The sequence below is a fragment of the Heptranchias perlo genome, chromosome 27, assembly GCF_035084215.1.
Source record: "Heptranchias perlo isolate sHepPer1 chromosome 27, sHepPer1.hap1, whole genome shotgun sequence".
Classification (NCBI taxonomy): Eukaryota; Metazoa; Chordata; class Chondrichthyes; order Hexanchiformes; family Hexanchidae; genus Heptranchias; species Heptranchias perlo.
In genome coordinates this window covers 8,485,204-8,506,159 of record NC_090351.1, presented here as the reverse complement: position 1 = coordinate 8,506,159, position 20,956 = coordinate 8,485,204, and the positions used below count along the sequence as shown (strand labels likewise).

General features: G+C 42.6%; 1 protein-coding gene and 1 long non-coding RNA gene across 6 annotated transcripts in view; one reads left to right on the top strand and one right to left on the bottom strand.

The window, feature by feature from the left end:
* LOC137344384 (uncharacterized) overlaps positions 1 to 20,956 on the top strand; it is a 47,621-nt gene that overhangs the window by 5,579 nt on the left and 21,086 nt on the right. The gene's annotated exons all lie outside the window — the stretch shown is intronic.
* nras (NRAS proto-oncogene, GTPase) overlaps positions 15,161 to 20,956 on the bottom strand; it is a 33,835-nt gene continuing 28,039 nt past the window's right edge. For all 5 annotated transcript variants that reach the window (XM_068007285.1, XM_068007283.1, XM_068007281.1 and 2 more), the window contains one exon: positions 15,161 to 20,211. The gene's annotated coding sequence lies outside the window, so the exon portion shown is untranslated. The remainder of the gene's footprint in view (positions 20,212 to 20,956) is intronic.

The window sequence follows — 20,956 nt, the reverse complement described above, 5'->3', positions numbered from 1 at the left end:
CTCCACCTGCACCTGTTCAGGGGCAGACTCTGGAGAGGAGGCAGCATTGTGGGTACCAGTTGAGTGCGGGGTAACGGGTGAGACGTGGGAGCGCTTTGAGTGGCGTCCCCACTTCCACAACCTCTTTCGCCATCATCCCTCCCCTGGGTCAGGGCCACATCACTCCTACCACCCTGCTGGACAACAGTTTGGAGGACATGTAAGGCCAGTGCTAATGTATCTGTCTGCCTGTCTAAGGCAGCAGAATGTAGTGCGCCCTGAGTCCATACGGACATTGCCAGGGCCTGAATGGACTCATTTGTGAACCGTGCTTGAAGCTCAATGGAGGCTGCCATTCTCTCCACCGCAGACATTCCCATACTTATCCACGCTGCCAATCCATCAGCGATGGAGTTGGACTCCTCCATCTTCTCCGCTATTGTAGTGAGTGTGCATGGCGCATTATCCGCTCCCTCGCAAAGTTGCTCCTGTACCTCTATCATTTTCCTTCTCAAGGATGGCCCCCAAGGTTCAACATCTGTGCCAAGCTGAGCAGAGCTTGGAGAGGAGTGCGCCCACTGACACGGACTCTCCACCGCCACCCCTGCCACCAGTGTCTGCTCGTGCTCTCTTGTGTATGTTGATTCACCAGGTGACAACCCAACTACCTGTCTAATAGGACCCATCGAGGTGTGAGTATCTGCGCTGGTGGATGGCTCGCTAAGATATGACGGTGCACCCTCTGAGGCATGGAGCTCCTCTGAGGAATTGCCCTCGATCACGTCATCAGTCCGTGATGCACCTGGAAGAGAACTTACAGCAATATTAATAATCATCGCAGAAGTAATGTTATGATGAGCAAACTGAGGCGTGCAACAGATCAATCATTGATAATGTCAATCCATGTTGTGTGTGAGGGATGTTAAAGTTCTGTCACCAGATGTTTGCGGGGTTCCAGTCTCGGCACCCCCAGCGGCCAGGAACTCTACTGTCCGGCTTATCTCCAAGGCCTCCTCCTCCGCCTCTGTGAGGGCCATGATTTGAGGATGCCCCCCTCCAGTCGTCGCTCTCTTCTCCTGCAAGGGGAGAATGTACGGACGTGTGAGTGAGTGAGGGTGATGTGGTCACCCGATGGATGCATTGCTTTGGGTGAGGATGACAATGAATGAGATGCATCAGAGGGTGGCCATCAGATAGATTGATCACATTGGATCAGGATTGGGATGAGTGGGAGAGGTGGGTGCACAAATGGTGGCGGGGAGGGGGGATGAAGAAGTGCACAGAAAGTGAAGGTGAGTCAAGACTGAGCCTAAAGTGGGTGTGAGGAGTGATGAGATGGAGTAGGCTTCGCTGGGCAGTGTGAGGGGGGTACTGTTCACCACGGAATGCAGGTCAATCAGTAACTGTACTCAATTTTCCTAACCTCATTAATCCTCTTTCTTCATTGAAGCCATGATCGGGGCACCGTGCTGCTGCTGCTCAGCTCTTCTGCCACCTCCAGCCACGCCTTCTTGGTGACACAACCAGGTTTCTTGCTGCGATCTGCTGGGTACAGCACCTCCCTCCTGCTTCTTACTGTTCCCAGCAATGTCGCCAGGGCTGCGGTGGAGAATCTAGGTGCTTCGCTCCACGACGTTCCCCACCCATTTTTTCCTCCTTTCTCCTTCCAGATGCATTGCTGGAGTGGCCCTTTAAATAGTGGGCTTTAAACGCATCATGCGGGTGCGCAGTCCGCCCGCTGCGCAGCTTGAGAACGCGAAACCCAGAAGCTGAGTTAAGTGGCTCCAATTGAGTCACAGTCACAGTGGAAAGAGCAAGATTATTTTCTCCGGGTCTCCCACCTGATTATAGACCCCCCCGCTGAGAACCCGCCTCCTAGTTAAAATTATGCCCAGGTGTGAATAAGGATTGAAACAGAGTGTATATGAATGTGGATTATACATAGTGTATAATCGTGAGGATCCGGTATGAATGAAGATTTACACAGTGTGTATATGAATGTGTATTATACATAGAGCTCCCGATTGGGAAATCAATTTGAATGGATGGAAAATCAGGCATTGCAAGGCTGTGATTTCCTGACAAGTGCTCCCTTAAAGCACCATTGCTCACCTGCAGCACCTGTTCGGGGAATCAGCCCTTGTGTGTGTGTGTGTGTGTGTGTAGAAGATATGTTGATGAAGATTAAACATAACACCCAATGTTTAATTGTCACTCATATCGTAACATAAAAGGGAACCGAAAAGTCTTTCATAAACATATAAATAGTAAGAGGGTAGTCAAAGGAAGCGTGGGACCGATTAGAGACAAAAAAGGAGATCTTCTTGTGAAGGAAGAGGACATGTCTGAGGCACTAAATGAATACTTCGCATCCATCTTCACTAGAGAAGAGGATGCCGTCACTGTAGCAGTAAAGGAGGAAATAGTAGCAATGTTGAATAGGATAAAAATAGATAAAGAGGAGGTACTTAAAAGATTGGCGGTACTCAAAGTAAAAGTCACCTGGTCCAGATGGGATGCATCCTAGGTTACTGAGGGAAGTAAGGTGGAAATTGCAAAGGTTCTGGTCACAATCTTCCAATCCTCCTTAGATGTGGGGACAATGCCGGAGGACTGGAGGATTGTAAATGTTACACCCCTGTTCAAAAAAGGGGAGAAGGATAAACCCGTCAATTACAGGCCAGTCAGCCTAACATCGGTGGTGGGAAGCTTTTACAGACAATAATCCAGGACAAAATTAATTAGCACTTGGAAAAGAATGGGTTAATAAATGAAAGTCAGCATGGATTTGTTAAAGGAAAATCATGTTTGACTAACTTAATTGAGTTCTTTGATAAAATAACGGGGAGGGTTGATGAGGGTAGTGCCGTTGATGTTGTATTTGGACTTTCAAAAGCCGATTGATAAAGTACTACATAATAGATTTGTTAGCAAAATTGAAACCCATGGGATTAAAGGGACAGTGGCAGCGTGGATACAAAATTGGCTAAGGGACAGAAAGCAGAGAGTAGTGGTGAAAGGTTGTTTTTCAGGCTGGAGGGAAGTGTACAGTGATGTTCCCCAGGAGTTGGTGTTGGGACCATTGCTCTTTTTGATATATATTAATGACCTGGACTTGGGTATAGAGGGTATAATTTCAAAGTTTGCCGATGACACGAAATTTGGAAATGTAATAAGCAGTGAGGAGGATAGTACCAGACTCCAGAAATGGGCAGACACATGGCTGATGCAATTTAACGCAGAGAAGTAGGTAGTGATGCATTTCGGTAGGAAGAATGAGGAGAGGCGATATAAACTAAATGGTACAATTTTAAAAGGGGTGCAGGAACAGAAAGACCTGGGGGTATATGTGCATACATCTTTGAAGGTGGCAGAGCTGTTAAAAAAGCATATGGGATCCTTGGCTTTATAAACTGAGACATATGGGGGGAATTTTAACCCCCGAGAACGGGTGAATTGGGGTCGGGTGGGAAGTAAAAATTGTAGAAATTTGAAGTGTGACTGCAACCCGGCTCCAATGCGCCCACTTCCGGGTTTAATGGAGGCTCATTTGGCTGTGTGTGAGTAACCTACTCGCTGGAGGTGGGTCGATCATTAGGACAGGTGGGTCGGTTATTGTCACAGCCATTTAGATGATCAGCAGGTATTAATGAGGCGATTTTAAATTGAATTCAACAGGATTTGAATTTAACGCCTCCAGCACTGGTTTTCCCGGGGCTCGGGAAACTCGGCAGTGAAACAAAGGTGAGATTGAGCCGCAGCACATGGGGGTCTTTAAAGCAATGATTGGCTGATATGATTAAAAGCTCAGTGATGACAGCTGGTACCTCAGCTCCTTCTGGCAAAAGTTTGGCAGAGAGTTGTGATCGTACAGCTTTTTCAGAACTTTGGAGGCTTTCAAACGGACAAGATCAGGATGGGGGGCGCCATGGATGTATTCGATGGGACATCACCATCCACGGCAGCGACGTTGTATTGTGTTGGGATCTGCAGGTGCACAAGAGAGAGGTGCACAACACATATCTGGAGAACAGCAGAGAGAAGGGCAGGGTGGAGAAGAACAGAGAGGAGAGCAGACTGGAGAACAGCAGAGAAGAGAGCAGCAGAGGAGCCAAGGTCGCAGGAGGCGCTGCCCACGTGAGAGGGTCTACAGGCAGAGGCTGAGCTTTCTTGACCTATCTGAAGAGCAGTGCCTACGCAGGCTCAGTTTGAGTCGGCAGGTGATCACAGACATCTGCGCACTCCTTCATGCAGAGCTGCTGTCGGCTGGACCTGGTGGCCACACATTGCCCGTCGCTGTCAAAGTCACCATTGCAATCAATTTCTTTGCTCTGGCTCCTTCCAGTGCGCCACCGGAGACAACTTCAGGGTCTCTCAATCGGCTGCACATAAACGTATAAGGCAGGTAATGGATGGGTTATTTGCCAGGGCGTCCATTTGTGTCAACTTCCCCCTCAACGACAATAGCCAGAATGAGTGGGCAGTTAGTTTCGCCTCTCTGGCTGGCTTCCAACGGTGCAGGGTGCAATCAATTGAACACATGTGGCAATCCAAGGACCGCCACCATGAACCAGGAGTTTTTAATCAACCGAAAGAGGTTTCACTCCATCAATGCACAGTTGGTGTGCAACCACAAGAAGAGGTTCATGCAGGTGTGCACCAGATTCTCTGGCAGCTGTCATGATGGTTTAATACTGCGGCAGTCCAATATTCCAGACCTCTTCCTACCGGGAGACAGACTTAAGGGCTGACTCATAGGAGACAAGGGATACCCCGTGCATACTTAGCTCATGACACCAGGTGTGTCATTGAGCAAGCCATAGGAATGCTGAAGATGCGCTTCAGGTGCCTGGGTAAGTCTGGAGGCGCCCTTCAGTACTCACCAGCAAGGCTGTCGAGAATCATAGTGATGTTCTACATCCTGCACAACATCGTGCAGCAGAGAGGATTAGAGGTGGAGGACGACCAAGGCACTCGTCAATCATCTTCTGATGACGAGAACATTGAAGAAGAGGAGGATGAGGATGACAAGCAATATGAAGATGGGGTATCCATCACCAGACCAGCCGCGTACATTGCTGTCCCCGGGATGCCCTCATATCTCAAAGGTTCACTTAGTTAGTCAGACTGGGAAAAATAAAATTTGAAATACACCGGCCCACTCCCACCACCACCAACCCCCACCACCCCTCCCCCCCCCAACTTTGCACAAAACAGTCCTTCAATCACGCATACACCCAATGCACAACCGACCAATGGGTCCCATCATGTATTGACATTCATCATGAAGCAAATGAAAGGGCGAGTTGGCACTCAGGACCCAATAATGGGCAGGATGTGTAAGAGGTGCAAATCAATTAATTTTATGTGCTGGTATAAAAGAAAGAAACTTCACAACATAATATTTTTTTAAACATCCATCTGCGTATCCTTGGTGAATTACAATTGAGTAACTTCCTCCCGCTTCTACGTGGTGCATCCCCTGTGGCTTCTCCTGCACGGCCGTGGTCACGGCCTGCATAGATTCGTTTGAGAGCCGTGCTTGAAACTGCACGGAGGCGGCCACTCCCTCCACGGCAGATATTCTCGCAATTACCTGCGACAACAATCCACTACTGTTGGAGTTGGACTCCTCCATCCTCGCCGTTATTGTGGAGAGTGTGCGTGGCACCTTTGCCAGTAGCTTGCAAAGTTGTTGCCGTACCTCTATCATTCTCCTTCTCAACGATGGCCCCCACCGGGGTTCAGCAACTGCGTCCAGCTGAGCGGAGCTTGGAGAGTAGTGCGCTCTCCGACGCAGACTCTCCACAGCTGTCCCTGCCACCAATGTCTGCTCATGCTCACTTGGCAAAATAAATCCTTAGAAAATGGACACATGGAAAATGCATTGAGAAAAAATATCCAGAATTACACATTTTAAGGCTAGAACTAGTGGTCCCCATGTGCAGATATGGCAAAACAATTAGATAGGGCAGGAAGTACATTCTGCTGAGTTGGTACCTAATCCAAAATGTTATATGATGCAACCTAATTTCAGTGTGACATAATACTTGGTATCAACATGTTCTTCGACTCCCAATAGCTTTTACAGTAACCGGTTTACTTTTCTTACTGCTGTGTACTTGTATCTCAATTTGATGTTGGACGTTAATTGAATCATTTAGAATCTGCAGCACAGAAACAGGCCATTCGGCCCAACTGGTATATGTCAGTGTTTATACTCTTGAGTACAAGAGTAAGGAAGCCTTGCTCCATTGGTTTAAATAAAGAATTTAGGAGGAATTTCTTTACAAAGAGAGTGGTGATAATGTGGAACTTGCTGCCACATGGAGTGGTTGAAGCCCTGTACAGGGCTTTGGTGAGACCACACTTGGAGTACTGAGTATACTTTTGATCTCCTTACCTAAGGAAAGATATATTTGCCTTAGAGGCGGTGCAACAAAGATTGATTCCTGGGATGAGAGGGTTGCTCTATGAGGAGAAGTTGAGTAGAATGGACCTATACTCTCTGGAGTTTAGAAGAATGAGCAGTGATCTCATTGAAACATGTAAGATTCTGAGAGGCCTTGACAGGGTAAATGCTGAGAGGCTATTTCCTCTGGCTGAAGAGTCTAAAACTAAGGGGCATAGTCTCAGGATAAGGTGTCAGCCATTTAGGACTGAGATGAGAAGAAATTTCTTCACTCAGAGAGTTGTGAATCTTTGGAAATCTCTATCCCAGAGGGCTGTGGATGCTCAGTCGTTGAGTATATTCAAAACTAAGATTGATAGATTTTTGGACACTAAGTAGAACCAAGGGATATGGGGATCAGGCGGGAAAGCGGAGTTGAGGTCAAGATCAGCCACGATCTTATTGAATGGTGGAGCAGGCTCAAGGGGCCAGATGGCCTACTCCTGTTCCTATGTTCCACACAAGCCTCCTCTCACTTTACTTATCTCTTCCCACCCTGCCCCCATATCCCTGCTTTCACTTCTCCATCATTTTTTTTATTTGTTCATGGGATGTGGGTGTTGCTGGCAAGGTCAGCATTTATTGCTCATCCCTAATTGCCCTTGAGAAGGTGGTAGTGAGCTGCTTCAGCCTATGTGGATTTTACAACTGAGTGGCTTGCTAGGCCATTTCAGAGGGCAATTAAGAATCAACCACATTGCTGTGGGGCTGGAGTCACATATAGGCCAGACCAGGTAAGGACGGCAGGTTTCCTTCCCTAAAGGACATTAGTGAACCAGATGGGTTTTTATGACAATCTGGTAGTTTCATGGCCATCATTACTGTTACTAGTATTTTAATTCCAGATTTGATTTAATTAATTGAATTTAAATTCCCCAGCTGCCATAGCAGGATTTGAACTCATGACTCTAGACTATTAGTCCAAGCCTCTGGATTACTAGTCCAGTAACATAACCACTATGCTACCGTACCCTCTGACATATGTGAATCAAGCCTCCCCTTAAATGTATCTTTGCTATCTGCTTTAGCACTCCACGTGGCAGCGAGTTCCACATTATCACCACTCTCTATGTAAAGAAATTCCTCCTGAATTCTTTATTTGATCAGTTAGTGGCTATCTTATGTTTATGTCCCCTTGTTCTGGACTCACCCACAAGTGGAAACAGTGTCTCCATGTCCACCCTATCGAATCCCTTCATGATTTTAAAGTCCTCCATCAGCTACCATCAGAAAAGTCTTCTCTTTTTCAGACATAGGAACAAACGAACAGGAGTAGGCCATTCACCACCCCCCCACCCCGAGCCTGTTCCGCCATTCAATTAGATCATGGTTGATCTGTATCTTAACTCCATCTACCCACCTTGATTCCATATCCCTTAATACCCTTACCTAACAAAAATCTATCCACCTCAATTTTGAAATTTTCAATTGATCCCCAACCTCAACAGTTTTTTGGGGAAGAGAGTTCCAGATTTCCACTACCCTCTGTGTGAAGAAGTGCTTCCTGACATCACCCCTGAACGGCCTAGCTCTAATTTTAAGGTTATGCCCCCTTGTTCTGGACTCTCCCACCACAGGAAATAATTTTACTCTATCTACCCTATCAAATCCTTTAATCATCTTAAACACCTCAATTAGATCCCTGCTAAATCTTCTATATTCAAGGGAATATAAGTCTAGTCTATGCAACCTGTTCTCATACTTTAAGCCTTTTAGCCCCAGTATCATTCTGGTGAATCTGCGCTGCACCCCCTCCAAGGCCAACATATCCTTCCTGAGGTGCAGTGTCCAGAACTGACTGCAGTGCTCCAGATGGGGTCTAATCAGAACTCTGTACAGCTGTAACATAACTTCCACCCCCCTTGGGATAAAGGCCAACATTCCATTAGCCTTTTAAATTATTTTTTGTTTCCATCCACTAGCTTTGGCTGATTTCTGTACTTTGACCCCTAAATCTCTCTGCTCCTCCATTGTTCCTAGCTTCTCGCCATTTAGAAAATACTCTGATCTATCTTTCTTAGGTCCAAAGTGGATGACCTCACACTTTCCCACGTTGAACTCCATCTGCCACAGTTTTGCCCACTCACTTAATCTACCAAAGTCCCTTTGCAACTTTCTGCTCCCATCTACATGATTTACTGTGCCACCTAACTTAGTGTCATCAGCAAATTTTAATATATGGCTCTCTACTCCTTCATCCAAGTCATTTGGAAATATAGTGAAAAGCTGAGGCTCCAGTACAGACCTCTGACGGATACCACTAATCATATCCTGCCAATTTGAGTACATACCTATGATCCCTACCTTCTGTTTCTTACCTCCTGACCATGTTAATAGGTTGCCTCCAATTCCACGCACTCTCATTTTTGTTATCAGTCTCTTATGTGGAACCTTGCCGAATGCGTTCTGGAAGTCCATATAAAAGACACAAGAGTCCCAGCCTGCTCAACCTTTCCTGATAGTTACATCCCTTAATTCTGGTAACATTTTTGTGAATCTTTTCTGCACTTTCTCCAGAACTTCAATATCCTTTCTGTAGTGTGGAGACCAGAACTGCGCACACTACTCCAAGTGTGGTCTAATCAAAGTTCTATAAAATTCACCATTACCTCCTTGCTTTTGTAATCTATTCCCCTAGAAATGAACCACAGTACTTTGTTTGCACTCTTTATGGCTTTATCAATTTGTGTTGCTATTTTTAGAGATTTATGTATTTGTATTCCCAGATCTCTTTGCTCCTCTACCCCATTTAGTTTCTTACCTTCCAAGGAATAAATGGCCTCCTTATTCCTCCTACCACAATAAACCACCTCACGCTTCACTATATATGTTACGTCTGCATGGCTCAGTTGGTAAGGTTGTGGGTTCAAGACCAGTCCAGAGACTTAAGCACATAATGTAGCCTGACACTTCAGTGTAGTAGAGGTCTTACTGATGAGATGTTAAACCAAGGCTCCTATGTGCCCTCTCAGGCGGATGTTAAAGATCCAATTGCACTGTTTGAAGAAGAGCAGGGGAGTTATCTCTGATGTCCTGGCCAATATTTATCCCTTAACCAACATCACTAGAACAGATTATCTGGTTATTATCACATTGCTGTTTGTGGGACCTTGCTGTGCACAAATTGGCTGCCGCATTTTCTACATCACAACAGTGACTACACTTCAAAAGTATTTCATTGGATGTAAAACGTTTGGGACGTCCTGAGGTTGTGAAAGGAGCTATATAAATGCAAGTTCTTCCTTTCTCTATTGAATTTCATTGGCCATTGATCTGCCCCGTCTGCAATCCTGTTTATGTCTTGGTGTATTTTGGTAGTCCTCCATATTATTTGTATCACCCAAGTTGGTATCTGCAAATTTCAACACCATATCTCCAATTTCTGAGTTCAAATTATTTATGTATATGGTTAGCAACAGTGGTCCCAGCACTGATCCCTGTGGGACACCACTCCCCACTTCTGCCAGTCTGAGTAACTTCCCTTAACTCCCACCTTCTGGTTTGTAGCCATCTTTAATCGATTCTGCTACCGAGCTCCTGACTCCAGATGCCCTGACCTATGTCATGATTCTCTTATGGGGCATCTTTTTGAAAGTCTATGTATACCACATCGACTACATTGCCCTTGTCTACTCTTTTTGTTATTTCTTCAAAGAATTCAAAAGGTTGGTTAAACATGACCTTCCTTTTAGAAATTCATGGTATTTTTGTTATATTCTCCATCTCTCTAAGTTTTGTTTCATCATTTAGCATCTTTCCTACCATTGATATTAAGCTAACAGTTCCTTGGACTAGATCCGACTCCGTTTTTGAAGATAGGAATTATATTTGCTTTCTGCTAGTCCTCTGGCAATATTCCCTTTTGTATTGAATTTCTATATCTAGATACCCCTCCCTAGTTGTGAATATCTGTGGATGCAATCTATCCAGACTTGGGGCTTTGTCTAGTATCCTTTCTATCTTAACTGTTGTAATATTCCTCTTCACTTCTTGTGTCATTTCCTCTTTGCCAGCCTCTTCAGTGAAAACTGAGGCAAAGTATCTATTCAGTATCACTGCCACTTCAGTATTATCTCATGTGAGTTTATCTTGCTCATCCCTCAGTAGTCCTATCCTATCTTAATTTTGTTACTTATGTGCCTATAGTGTTACTTTTTAAATATTTTTTGATATTTTCATTTCATATTTCCTCTTTGCCTAATTGTTTTTTAAAAATCTTTCCTAAGCTGCTCATATTCCCCTTTATGTACTTTGCATGCACCTTTTTCTTTAGATTCAATTTTATTCTCACCTCTATTTGTTTATAGTGTCTCATTCTTGACTATTTTCTTATTTTTTAGTGCAATATCAATCTCCTTTAAATATTGCCCAGTTATTCTGCCGGTCAATGTTTTTCTCCAGTTTACCTTCCTTAGCTCCATCCTCATAGTTGTCTTTTTTCCAATCTATTACTTTGGTCTTTGTAATGTCTATATCTCTCTAGATCATTATCCTGAACCTTATTATATTGTGATCACTACCCCCTTGGTGTTTTCCCACACTTCTCTTATCTGCTCTGGTTAATTTCCCCATTACTAGGTGTAGCACTGCTTCCTCTCTTGTTGGGTTTTTTGCATATTGGGTCAGAAAGGCGTCTCGTACACCATGTAAAACCTCCATACCCCCTCCCCCCTCCCATTTCATTCCCTCCCCCTGCCAGTTTATTTAGAAGTAGTTGAAATCACCCATAATTATGATTGTATGAAATGAATAAAATACAAACCAAGCATATTCCCATAAGGAGGAAAGATAGGGCATCCAATGCTAGAGCTCCCTGGATGACAAAGGAAATGGAGGTTAAAATAAAACAGAAAAAGGTTTATGACAAATGTCAGGAACAGAATTCAATAGAAAACCAGGTAGAATACAGAGAGTGCATGGGGAATTGAAAAAGAATATCAGGGCAAAGAGAGAGTATGAGAAAGATTAGCAGGTAACATAAAAGGGAACTCAAAAATCTTTTTTAAACATATAAAAAGTAAAAGGATAGTTAAATGAATGGTGGGGCCGATTAGGGACAAAGAAGGAAATCTTCTTGAGGAGGCAGAGGGCATGACTGAGGTACTGAATGAGCACTTTGCATCTGTCTTCACAAAAGAGGATGAATTTATTGTCGTAGGAGAGAGTAGAGATACTGGATAGAATAAAAATAGATTGAAAGGAGGTACTAAATAGGTTGGCATCACTCGAGCTTAACAAGTCATCCGGTCCAGATGGAATGCATCCTAGGTTGCTGAGGGAAGCAAGGGTGCAGATAGCAGAAACCCTGACCACAATCTTTCAATGCTCCTTGGATATGGGAGTGGTGCCAGAGGACTGGAGGATTGCAAATGTTACACCCCGTTCAAAAAGGGGAGGGGAATAAACCTGGAACTACAGGCCAGGTCATTCTAACGTCAGTGGTGGGAAAATTACTACAGACCATTGTCAAGGACAAAATTAATTCTCACTTGGAGAAGCATTGGTTAATAAGGGACAGCCAGCACAGATTTATTAAAGGCAAATAGTGACTGACTAACCTGATTGAGTTCTCTGATGAAGGTACTGCAGTAGATGTATATATGGACTTTCAAAAGGCATTTGATAAAGTACCACATAATAGACCTTTTCGGAAAATAGAAGGATATGGGATAAAAGGGACAGTGGTTTCTTGGGTATGTAATTGGCTAAGGGCTAGGAGGCAGACAGTAGTGGTGAATGGATGTTTCTCTGACTGGAGAGAAGTATACAGTGGGGTCCCCCAGGGATCAGTATTAGGACCATTGCTTTTCTTGTTATATGTAAATGACCTGGACTTGAGTATAGGGAGTACAATTTCAAAGTTTGCAGATGATACAAAACTTGGCAACGTAGTAAAAAGCAAGCAGGATAGTAGCAAACTTCAGGACATAGACAGACTGGTGAAATGGGCAGACACATGGCAAATTCAATTTAATGCAGGTAAGTATGAAGCAATGCACTTTGGGAGGAACAACATGGAGACAGTATAATCTAAATGGTACTATTTTGAGGGGGGTGCAAGAGCAGAGGGATCTGGGGGAGCATATTCACAAATCTTTGAAGGTGGCCAGGCAAGTTGATAAGGTTGTTAAGAAAGCGTGTGGGATACTTGGCTTTGGAACTAGGGGCATTGAATACAAAAACAAGGAAGTCATTCTAAACCTTTACAAATCACTGGTTAGGCCTCAGCTGGAGTACTGTGTACAATTCTGGGCACCACACTAAGAAGGATGCCAAGGCCTTGGAGAGGGTACAAAGGAGTTTTACCAGGATGATACCAGAGATGAGGGACTTCAATTAAGTGGAGAGACTGGAGAAGCTGGGATTGATGATCTTACAGCAGAGAAGGTTAAGGGGAGACCTGATAGAGGTATTCAAAATAATGAGGGGTTTTGATGGTTTCTCCGTTTGCTGTTTACTCTGGCAAGTGCGTCAGTAACCAGAGGTCATTGATTTAAAATAATTGGCAAAAGAACTAGAGGGGAAATTAGGAGAATTCTTTTCCACAGAGGGTGGTTAAGATCTGGAACACACTACCTGAAAGGGTGGTGGAAGCAGATTCGCTAGGAATTTTCAAAAGGAAATATGGGTATGTATTTGAAGAGGACTAATTTGCAGGGTTATGGGGAAAAGCTGGGGTATGGGACTAAATTGGACAGCTGTGTCAAAGAGCTAGCACAGGCATGATGGGCCGAATGGCCGCCTCCTGTGCTGTAAGGTTCTATAGATTTGCCTACATATTTCTCCCGCCAGTTCCATAATTTGGTGGTCTGTAGTATAACCATATCGATTCTGTTATGTCCTTTCTTGCTACTTCTATTGTGTTTTTCCTGATTAACACAGCTACCCCACCACCCCTTCTTGCATCACTATCTTTTCTAAATACATTGTAGCTTGCAATATTTAACTGCCAACCCTGTCCTGTCTGCAGGCATGTTTCCGTTATCCCGATTACATCTGTTCCACCACTTATAATTACTGCCTCTAATTTCCCCGGTTTCGTTGCTGATGCTCTGTATATTGCTATGCAGGCATTTTAATATGTTCTTTTTTTCCATTGCTGCTGCTTTATTTTTAACGGGTATTTTATTACTACTCCCAAAAATCTCTCTTTGCATTCTGAACTTTGCTCTCATTGTTCTTTTTATCTTTAGGTTACTATAGTTTCCACCCAAACCCTCTCCTTTACTAGTTTAAAGTCCTTTCTACAATCCTATTTATCCTTTCTGCCTAGCCAGGTACAGGTGCCACCCGTCCCAGGAATGCAGCTCCTTCCTGTCCCAGTACTGGTGCCAGTGTAACCATGAATTCAAATCCATCCATTCCACACCATTCTTTCAGCTATGCATTTACTTTCCTGATCTATGTATCCCTATGCCAATTAGCACGTGGCTCGGGTAGCAATCTGGAGAATACCACCCTTGAGGTCCTGCTTTTTAATTTGGCACCTAGCTCCTGATGCTCCCTGAACAGGACTTCCCGCCTGTTCTTTCCTAGGTTGTTGGTTCAGACATGGGCTATGAAAACTGGTTCCTCCCCCTCTCCTTCCAAGTTTTTTGCCAACCGCTTCAAAATATCTTACTCGGGCACTGGGTAGGTAACACACTTCTCCTGGACTCTTGATTGAGACTGCAGAGGATACCCTCTAATTATCGAATCCCTAAGACTACCATTTCTATTTTACTCCCCCCACCCAGACTACCTCCTGCTCCATGGTGCCTTGGTTAGCATTCTGGCCATTCTCCTACCAACCTTCTAACTTATCTCCACAGGTGGCAAGTACAGGGCCAGTTTCTGCCTCTACTTGGTTCCCGCTCCCCTGCTGACTGCAAAAAGCATATTTACCAGAAATAAAATTAATTGCTTTTCCTTATTACATATATTTTGGCATTTCAAAGTTACAGACATCCTTTGGTGTCCTTATCTTGGGGGGATCTATTGTAAAGAGAAATACCTGTACACTTGGGTATCTTGCAGCATTCCCTCATTTTTATGTTGTATGCTTTTGAGCTCTGGTTACAGGCAGTCTGGAATCAGACAGTGTGTGTGTTGAATCTGCTCTTCAGCAGCACCAATGGGTAAGGAAGGACAACAGTCTGTGGGAAGCAGGGTCTCCTTCAGATCACCACTAGAAAGTCAATTTTATACAAAATGGCTGATCGGTTGTTCCCGACTAATGAAGGTCTTAGTGTCCTGGAATAAAATATGGATCTTACTGGCCCTTAATATGTTGCTGTGACTTAGTTGCACAAATTAACTGAAGTGCAATCCTACTGTCTGCTATAATTTCAGACGGACACAAATAGGGTTGCCACTTATCTGATTTTGGACTAGGAATTTCTAAGCCAAGAGCTAATTTTTAAAAACAGAAGCCGACTCTTTTATTTTTGTTATGATGTGGAGGTTTACAATGAATCAGAACTCAAGTTACGATCATCCATCGCCCCGACTGATGCTGCTCCCAATCAGATTTTTGACATGGCAAAGATGGCAGTCCTAGACAGAGAAGCAGATTATAACTGGAGTTGCATAAACAGGAATGATTATATCCAGCAAGTTGAAAAATTCAAAGTGGAGAGAAATAAGCAGTCAGGAATTTACCAAGTATGTTGGGTTTGTATATATTGGTTTCTTTAAGCCACAATTGAAATAAATCAACCTAAAATAGCAAAAACCCAGACAAGTGTCATCTACAGAATAAGTTTTTTTTATTGTCTCACTGCATTGAATACACAAAATGGCTCATGGTGAATGTTCCTGCATGCAGGAGAAACACATGACCGTGGAAATCAAAGGTCACCAGTGCTTTGTATGTTTTTTTTCCTTTTGTCCCAGAGCTCAGAGAAATTCCTTTCATTTACAGAAAGTTTCCCAGTTTAAAAGACAATCTTATTTACAAAAGTCTTCAGGGGAAAAAAAAGCAGTTGTATCATGCAAAAATATACTTTCAGCCATTTTCACAATCATATTTGCAAACTAGCACTTGAGTTACAAGACACACTTTGGAGTTATCAAAAAGGGAAAAGTCGCAGTATGTACATAGTTAAGGGAACACTCAAATATTTCCTTTCATCACTCAGAATATTACCAAATTTTAAAATCAGGGTGTGCAAAACCCAGACCAGGCAACATTGCAATTTGGCCCGGTTTATTAGAAACCCCAACTCAATTACTGCATGCCTTTTGTCAGGGGGGAGGGAGAAGGAGGAAGAGAAGACCCTCTAAAATGCCATAAAAGTTAGTGCACAGCCTGTGCAGAGTTTTCATTACAAAAGCATGAGAATTAAGCAACTGTGGCACCAATGTAATGAGTTTAAGCTCTGGATTATCAGCAATGTGCTAGCCTAATGCAATCCAGATTTCAATGGGGTACATGCAATGGACACTTTCTAAGAAAATGATTAAAGATCACTTCTGCAGTTTGCTGGGTCTTTTCTAACATTGATGATTTAGTCTAGTTCCAATCGTAATGAGCTTTATCCAGCCCAAGTGACCACATATTCATTGTTGTTGTACATTATCACACGTGGTTATTGGGGGCAGTGGGAGGAGGAGAGCTAACATACTGTGGTGATCAGTTCATGGTTTTACAAAAGAGAAATTAGTCTTATTAACCTGTACTGTATTATCCAAAGATGTACACAGTACTCGACTTTTAGAGTTGGGTTGTTAGTGACAGTTTCATGTACTTTCTTTAACTACTGTATAAAACAAAACAAACCTGCAGTAAGGGTTAGAGTTTGGTCTGATTGAAAGTTTTACTCCAAATGCATTTGAAAGAATGTTAGATTGAAACAAATAATATACGTCTCCAGAATTACAGTATACACTCCACAATTCCTCACAGTAAAGCCACCTTACAGGGTTATAATTCAAAGCGCGATTAAAAGAGCTACAATTTGTGCAATTTGAGTGTTCCCAAATAAGCAATGCCTTTCTGCAAAAACCACAAACATTTTATGTTACAGTCTATCCATTTTTGTCATTCAATCCACCACGCCAACTTTTACCTGAATCTCTTCAATGTACTGAGCATGTTCATTTGGTGCAGTGCAACACAGGAATATATCGCCCACAGAGAAAATCCCATGATAAACTGAGGCTTTTGGACATGCTCAGCAGAACTGAGAAAAGTACCATTCCATACGTATAAGCCCGAGAGAGACAGCATCTTTTTTTTTGGAGGGAGAGGGGTTAAGAACGATATAATCCAATACCACCCAAAAACTCAAGAATACATAAAGAAAATATTAAAGTAATGGCACCAAACTTGTCCAGTACAAACATCTCTAGTTTATCAAAGCATATTAAAATTAAGCTGAACAAGTCAGAGATGATGATAAAAAGGAATTGAGAGAATAGTACCCTCTGGGAAAACTAAACAACGATTCCAAATACAATTTAAAAACAGGGCAAAACTTACAACTTTTCAATTATATGCTGACTAAATCGTACATTTCTAAGAAATACAGAACATTTGTTACGTGAACTTTAGAATACAAAGCAACAGATTTTCCAGGAAATATGACTATGTAATGGACAGAAAACATTATTTGCATGTGCAAAGGATATTCAGTACTGAAAATGTTAAGTCTCAACTCCTGCAAACTGAGATGCAAAAAAAGTGCTGTCTCTCAGAATCTTAATACAACTGTAATCAATGGTTATCAATCAGTCTGAAATCACAGCGAATGCTTTGATAAATGCAAAACAAAACCCCTGCCACTGTACATACGCTAATACTTTAATTACATCAGAACAGGTCATCAGCCTCAACAGATCGACTTGGACCACTGAACAAAACTGGAAACGCATGTCAACATTAAATACAATCATCCACACAACCGCATACATTACCAATACGTTTACAAAGTGAAAAGTTCAGAATAACTTTCAAGTAAACCTATGGAGTTTAAAAAGGTAACGTCTGATTCACTAGTGTCCTGGCAGAGAGGGATATATCACATATAGCTCTTTATGGGCACTATTATTTATAGCACTTTATGGGACAGACAAGTTTAGGATCTGATTGTAGAAGGGGTTACAGTCTCTTGAGCAGATATACAGGTCCTTTCAGTCCTTTGGCCCCTAGATTCTGCTAGCGAGCTACACAAGTCGATCAGTAACATCTGGTGGGAATAATTCAGTCCCACCATGCAATACTGCTGTGGAGAAGCAAAACTAGTCTAGAACTTCCGATCCATTGAGCTTTCAACCGCTTTAACGCAACGATTTTGACACTGGCCGCACATCTTGTGGTTGCTCCAGTGCTCTGTCGACCTGTAATGTACAACTGAGGAAGCTGCTCTCTTCAGCTTAACAGCTGGATGGACTAGGAAAGTCATCTTTCTACAGTCTAGATTCTCAGAAGAGAGAGAGAGAGAGAGTTGGGGAAAAAATGTCAATGCACCAGTCTGTTCAACAGGAAACTACAGTGATGAGCAACACATGGGGAACAGTCCACTGAGTTCCTGAATATCCTGGAAAAGGGTGAGGGCTGTGGCAGGAAGGGATTTTGGAGAACAAATTAATACTGCCCACTGCTGACATATACCTTGATGAGGTGCCACATCTAAAGTGTAAATAGATGGAAAGCAGTAATCAAATTCAAACCCCAAGACGGCAAAAAAATCAGCTATGACTCCCAGTAAATCAAACATTCTCTTCTTACGCCTATGTTAAGACTTAGTATCACGTGGGGAAGTTATATTAAAAAAAAATTAAGTCCCAGGTCAAAATGTGATAGTCATGCAGTCACACCTCAGCAAAGCAAAATCTGAGTTAAGTCTTTTTTCAGGTGAAAGGCTAACAATATGTGCAGGGATGAAAATCAGGTTTAATTTGCCAATATTATTTATCAGAATCACCAAAATATGCCAGATCAGGAGAACAGGCTTGAGGGGCTGAATGGCCTATTCCCATTCCTATGCTGCCAGTTACCAAGTATTTAGGGATGAGGGAACTCTTAATGCTGTAGAATATGGTATAGGTGCCAGTACGGGACATAGCTTCCCAATTTCTGGAGCTTGCTAAAGCTGAACAGCCACCCCTCCTGTAGGCTTTGCTGTCCAGAGAAATACCTGCCATATTGAGGTGTGCTGACATGCGCTGGTAACACTGACACCAAACTACAACACAAAGCACAACAGTCTATTAACAAAACATCACAACATCATGAATGACATCATATTTTCCTTCTTTTTTAAAAAGGTTAAAGTGAAACATTTTACGGTGGGAAGTATGTTATAGGCTGCATTGTACAGTGGTTATGAAATGTGTTAAATCTAAAACATGGTTCATTGGTTTAAAAATAGTATTGAGGATTCCTCCCCCCAAAAAATGAAACCCAAGACTCAAATTCTTTTTTTAAAAAAGTTACTTTAATACTTCTGCACAAGTGTAGCGATTGGCTAGTGTCTCCAACAATCTGTTTTAAGGTTTCCAGCTGCTGTATAAAAAGGGTGTGATCAATGGACATCAAAACATCACCTGAACAGTATTGTACATGCCTGAATTGTCCAATGTGTCTGCATGGATAATGCTGCTTGGCAATGTAAGGGATGACTGTGCTGGAAAGCTGGAAAACTGAAAACAGAAAACCACTACTCCCAGATCAGGTAAGGCACAAGGGAAAATAAAGCACCCAGGTCCCTCCCCTTCCTTGCCTATTAATGTTCTTAAACAACCTCCACCTTGTGCCTTGAAGTGAAATTAGGTGTTAAAACTAAAGATACCCATTTGCGCTGAGGGCTGGTCAAAGTTAGGAACCAGTCACAAAAATACTCCACAGTACTGATCAGATTTTTTGAACTCAGTATCCTAAAAAGAACTTAAGAATCATGTTGCACTGATTGGGGTACTGCTAAGCTTTCTATATATTTTGAATAGATCCCAGTCCCACTGTTATTTGCCCAACAGGTAACACTTTCAATAAATGAGCATTGATAGCAGGCAAGTATACAAGAACAGAAATTCTGTAGAAACACTATAGTTCAGGATCATAGACACCCAACCTAGTTTTTTTTTGGGCTACAATAATTTAGTAAGAGAGATAATACACATTAAGAACACACCTTTCATATTGTGCATGTTACAACCTTTGTAACTACCCAGCACAGGTTAAAACGGTCATGTATCCATTGATCTGCTATAGTAGCTAATTGTGGCTACATTTCAAAAGGATTGCACTTGCTGGTATCACAGCCACAACCTTTCACTAGTTTGGGTATCCGTTCTGTAATGCTTGGTGTGCATGCCCACATGAATTATCCATGCAGATTGCTACGTGTCTATGATATTCTAAGCTTCCAGGCCAAATAAAGGAATGAAAAAAAATCTGTTTACACATCTGAAATCTGTTTGACAGAAGTAGAGTTCAAGTAAGCACAAAGGTTCAAATCAACTAGATTATTTGTTGTTGCAGTAAACAGGCACTTTATATAAAAAAAATCAGTTTTATCAGACTAGTATGTACTACAGTCTGATCACTTACCTCCAACATGTTTTGGTTAGTGTATTATAAAAATGAAATCCAGTAAATTTAGTGTAATGCACAGAAAGAGAATGAGGAATTAAGTGCACCTGTACCTAGTAAACCTATTCTACATCTCAACACATTTTTATAAAGAGAAATGGGGCAGGTGGGGTCTGCAATTTCACACTGAAGAACATTTGGTCTTTTCCTTTTTCCCATCTTTTGTTTGTGCATTTCACAGACTGCTATGTAGAAGGCATCCAATATCCTGCAGGAAATAACAAAAGATGCATTTAGAACAGAGATCTATACATTACAATCAGCGGCTTGCAGCCTGATATCTCAATCTTGCTGTCAACATTGGAAGACATTCTTGTTTGCATATTGTTCACAAGTACTGCAAGTTCAGTGGGCATTTTGTACTTCGTGCAGGTTTTAATAACTTAAAACAATTTTTTTTTAAGGGTATGAGTCTCTCCATTTTCTCACTGATTCATGCAACAGGCCCCCAGGGGTTTGTTGTTCTCAAGTCTGCCATATCTTACGGGGACAAGGCTCACGTTGATTTCCTTTTCCTTTTGTAAAGGTGCCTGGCCTGAATCCAATGCCTCCCCACAGCAATGTGGCTGAAATCACCCAAATCCAGCCACAGTGGAAGGGTGAGGAAACTGAACACACTTCCCAAACAGCTGCTGTGTGTAGGCTGCTGTCAGTAAAAGTCCAATGAAAAATTCAAGTGAGCCTTTGCTCACTGCTTGCTTTCAAAATGGGCCAGGCAGCTGGTACTATTAACCTCAATTCAACTTTTTTTACTGCAATTAAACTAGAAAGAGTGCAGAAAAGATTTACTAGGATGCTGCCGGGACTTGATGGTTTGACTTATAGGGAGAGGTTAGATAGACTGGGACTTTTTTCCCTGGAGAGTAGGAGGTTGAGGGGTGATCTTATACAAGTCTATAAAATAATGAGGGGCATAGATAAGGTAGATAGTCAAAATCTTTTCCCAAAGGTAG